Here is a 4,613-nt window from a genome sequence, read left to right as displayed (position 1 = left end):
CAGTGACACAGTGCTATTGTGTTGACATTGTACGGGGGTACGATAATAATACTACTACTTCCACAATGTATATCCATACCCTATTTGGTATAATGAGGTTGGCAGACGACCCAATGCATATACGTTGTTCGCAACGTAGGTTTGGGGATACGGTCCCCAGGCGTCAGGTATCTCCTAATGGCATTAGGTTCAAACGTTCACCTGTGCACCGTGCCATGGTAAATACACCATGGGGATCATTATTCCCCAACCAGCATTCTGACGACCCCAGAATTTCTTTCACTCTTCGTGGTATTATTTCAATCTTTGTGTATTTTTATTGGTCTATATCTACTGCGCGAATGCCCCCCTTCTTGCTTACATACACACGTGTAATATGCTTGTTTATTAAAATGCGCACGAACCCAGACTTCTGAGAAACGGGCACGGTGTTACGCGTTACGTAGACAAACTATCCCCAGGTGAGGTTCCGTTATAAATTCACTTGTTATAACCGACTGGAAATATTCTGCGGCGAAACCAAACAAATCGAGACATACACAGTTGTTGTAATGGAAGGCGCCTAGGGCAAGCGAGCATTGTCGGAAGTTGTTTCATCGTGATGAAATGAACTTGGGACGCTCTAAAGTGGTTGTTTTTAGCAAAGGCGTTTCAGAGTAGACCCACAAGGAGGAAAGAGCAACCGGCCGATGTGCGTGTATGATAAGGCCACTGAGAATTCAATGATCTGTCATCGCCATGAAGTGAGCACTAAAGCTCCTATAAGGACGACAGTGATTCAAAGTGTTTGAAGGAAATGTATCCGATCTTCGCGAGCTAATCTTCTTACCGGGCGAAAGTGTCTAAACATCGCTTGGCAAAGTTCAGAGCTGTAAGCTATATTAAGGCGGCCTCTGACACCGCATTACGTAAACATGTAAGCATGTATGATACCGGTTTCAATTTTCATCCTCGAGTTAAAAACGTTTTCGATGGTGGTCCACGTTTCCGTACAAAATAAAGAGGCTGTTCGTCTGATTCAACCTGGCAATCAAATGTGTCATTTTGTTGCCAGTTTGGAAGATGGCAAGGCGAGGAACCAGTTCGTTTCTCACACCATATGTTGCCAGGTTACCTTTCCTGTTTCCATGGCTACAGTTATCTTCACTCCCATGGGCCCGTGAAGCATGGAGAGTTTGGTGGACGTTTGGCTCGTCGACATCTGTCTGGAAAATTGAACGAAAAACATTCCAAACTCTTTTTTTTCTTCTTCTTCTGTCTTCGCTGCCAGGGGTACAACTAGCATAGAATCTATTGTAGAGTTGCCTTTCTGTTATATAAATGAAATGTTTCTAGCTCTTTCACCACTCTGAGACTGGCAGTGAACCGAAGCAGAATGATTTTCCCTTCCAGCACTTTTTCTTTTCACACATTGTTCTAGCCGATAATGCCTGCGTGTGTAGATTTTTTTGGAAGGTTTTATCATCGGTCCACAATATGACCACCCCAGTTTTAACTTCCCACTCGATAACGCATGAATACTCGCTAGTGAGGTTACTTCTCAATCTATCCCTTGCAGCGATCGTTGCCGCATGCTTGCTGCCAGCCAGCCAGCACCTCGCCAGTTCGCTCCATTGACACTTGAAATCAGTGGGCGAAACGTATATGTAACCCGTAATATGTTGCAGATTGTGTTGGTACTAGTTATATGTTTGTGTCCACTGCTTGCTAAAACAACTTTGAACACATAGGCCGTATCGACTCAGCTTGCCGTGTATCGGTGTACAGTTCCACCCATATCAGAAAGGTGACACGTGTTTCTCTATGTATCCATTTTAATACCATTTCTAAATATTCATTTGTAAAAAAAAAAAAAAAAAAAAAAAAAAAAGGAATAACACCGCACCGCGTTTGTATATGCACAGTGGTGAGACATGCCTAGTCTCTATTTTAACTTCATATTGCAATCTCGTAAAAATCGAGAATAACACCATGTGACGTTTTTTTCCAAGTCCCTGACACTCTTATTATCTCGACCACCTAAACATTTTGTCTTTACACATGGTACCACTCCCAGACTACATAGACGTCAAAAGCTGTGATATGAAGACGGGCTGGTGTCATTTTTCCCCCTTTCGCTAAGCAATGGTTTAATTCAAACCCGTAAGTTTGATCGGCTTTCAACACTCTTGCTAATGTGGTCTTAAGAGAAACGTTGGCAAATGTTCGAACTGTTTTCCACCTATGTTTATTATTCTTTTGTGCCAATTTACTCTACTGGAATCGTCCATCTTCTGTGGCCGAGTCAAACTATTGCCATGAAATGAATTAACTTCACAACTTGCCACGCACTCACTAACTATGAGAGCACCTTAAAAAATATTCGTGATGTTTTTTGGCGCGCAACTTGCTTGATCGGCCGATAACATGCTTTTATGCATGTTTGGCAAGCATTGGAGCCAACCCTTTTCTTGTTGTACCACTGTGTTGCAATTAGTTTTAACAAACTTTACTTACAAATACGTACAGAATTGGAACAAACAAAAACGTCCGGAGGATTCATGCGATGGTGAAAGGGTTTGTGTATTTGTATACAAATGCATTTATTTCATTAAGCATGGTTCACTTGTGTCTCTTATTCACCCAATTAAAACGGGAAGGCGGGCTTCTCTATTGAAGGTACCAGCCATCGCTATAGAGCTATTGAGCTACATACACGCCCGTCCATAGCTTCTTTGTCATTTCACGGTATTTCCAAAGCGATTGTTCAGAGTTTTTTTTTTCCACTTCTGAATAATACATCGTATTCAACTCGATAACTTCGCCTTATTTGTTGCTGAAATCATTGAAACAACTGAGTGAATACTCGGCGCAAACGTCCCAAGCCTTCGAGTGACCAAGAGGGTAGTGTCCGCCGACAGACGACAATCTCGGTAATGGTTTTGTGTTCGCTGTCATGTAATGGACTTCACCTCGCTAGTAGTTGCAATGAAATTTTTTCTCGTTAACCGTCCCCCCTGTTCGGATTGGTTTTTGTATAGTATATCAAACGGAGTCCTGTGGGCCAGTGACAGAACAATACACGGTATTGAATTGGGGAAAGAATTGAACTGGCTCATTTTAATTGCATCACTGTGGAACTGCCACTTAAAAATGTGCACCAATTTACATTTATATGTCCCTCGTTAAGCCTGTATAGAAAGCCACAAAGGTGCACACACATCCAAAGTAAATGGACTTTTATACTGTTCTATTCTGTTGTATGTCGGAGGGGTGGGGCTGCCTGACCAACGAGGGAATAGTAAATTACTGGGGAGGTGTCACGGCTGTTTTGCCACTCATTAATGATATTATGCACCCATTTAACCACACTGCAGAAATAACTGTTTAAAGCGAAACAAAACCAAATAAGAGAAAAAATACACACACTCCAAAGAACCACTAACAGAAAAAAAAGAGTTTGCCAAGTTCAGGAATTCCATTCTGTGTTCTAATTAGCAGGTTATGTGGGATGTATGCGTGGCGTGGGGGCAGAGGGGATAGTTTTTAATGAGAAGACTAATAGAAGCGAAGGTCTACAGTGTGATGGGAGGCCCATACCTCAAATACCCAATGTGTTATTATATCTGACAGGCGCCACAGTAAGGCTTATGTACACCGGTATATAATATACCTTAGAGTGAGGCGATCGCATTCCGAGGCGGTGCATATCGTACACAATCCACATGTTTATGAATGAGAGACGACTGCTTGAATTACAGATTAACCGGCAAATCCTATGTGGACGTGCTTTATAATCGAACTTACTTGGATTTAGGTCGGATTTGCTTCCGTTCCGTATTAGGCAACTGGTCCCACAGTACATGGCTTTCGTGTTCCATCACAACGCCAGCCATTTGACAAACATGTTAGTTGCCTCAGTCGGTGGTAGTAATCGCGAGCTATAGGCAGGGCGTCGGAGTCGCTGCTCGTCTGTTTATTTGTGTGTTTGTTATTTTAGTTGTTATATTGGTGTGGATACCTCACGAGAAACGTGTAGCGGTCTTCTTCGTAAAGGACGTCCCTCTCGAACGCAATACATTGCATTTATTTTTTGTAAAAATATCTAACAACCATCGCTTTGCGTTAACGCTACAACAAAAGTAACTGCCCGGTGATGTTGTTTGTGTGAATGTGTGTTTAGGCAATTATGTGTGATGTTTTGGAAGGCTGGCCCACCAATTAGATAGCGTGTATATAAATCAAGTCGTGTTAACAAGTGCTTAGATAGGATACACCCGTAAACGTTCCCGGTAGTGGTAATATTATAGCACGAACAAGTTGAATTGAGATATAGCTTAACACACACACAAAAATAATGTTAAAACCAGTTTAAATGAACGCCGAACCGGTATTCTAAGGGTTTAAACCTTAGCTTGCTCGAGGGAGATTTAAGAAGAGATTATCGCACGGATATCGTAAAAGCATGATACATAACACCCATCGGCGCAACTCTGGATAATTTGCAGCATGCGTAAAGTCGATAAACGTCCACGGGCGGAGTCATAGACGGCAGAAGTCGAAATTAGGCAGCTGCGGTGGGGGGAGGGGTTGCTAAGTATATATTGTATACAGGGGGAAATTAGTAGCTTGAA

Source organism: Saccoglossus kowalevskii, chromosome 6 (assembly GCF_978046115.1).
Source record: "Saccoglossus kowalevskii chromosome 6, keSacKowa6.1, whole genome shotgun sequence".
Lineage (NCBI taxonomy): Eukaryota > Metazoa > Hemichordata > Enteropneusta > Harrimaniidae > Saccoglossus > Saccoglossus kowalevskii.
The sequence above is the reverse complement of the archived record's forward strand: the minus strand, read 5'-3'. Positions refer to the sequence as shown.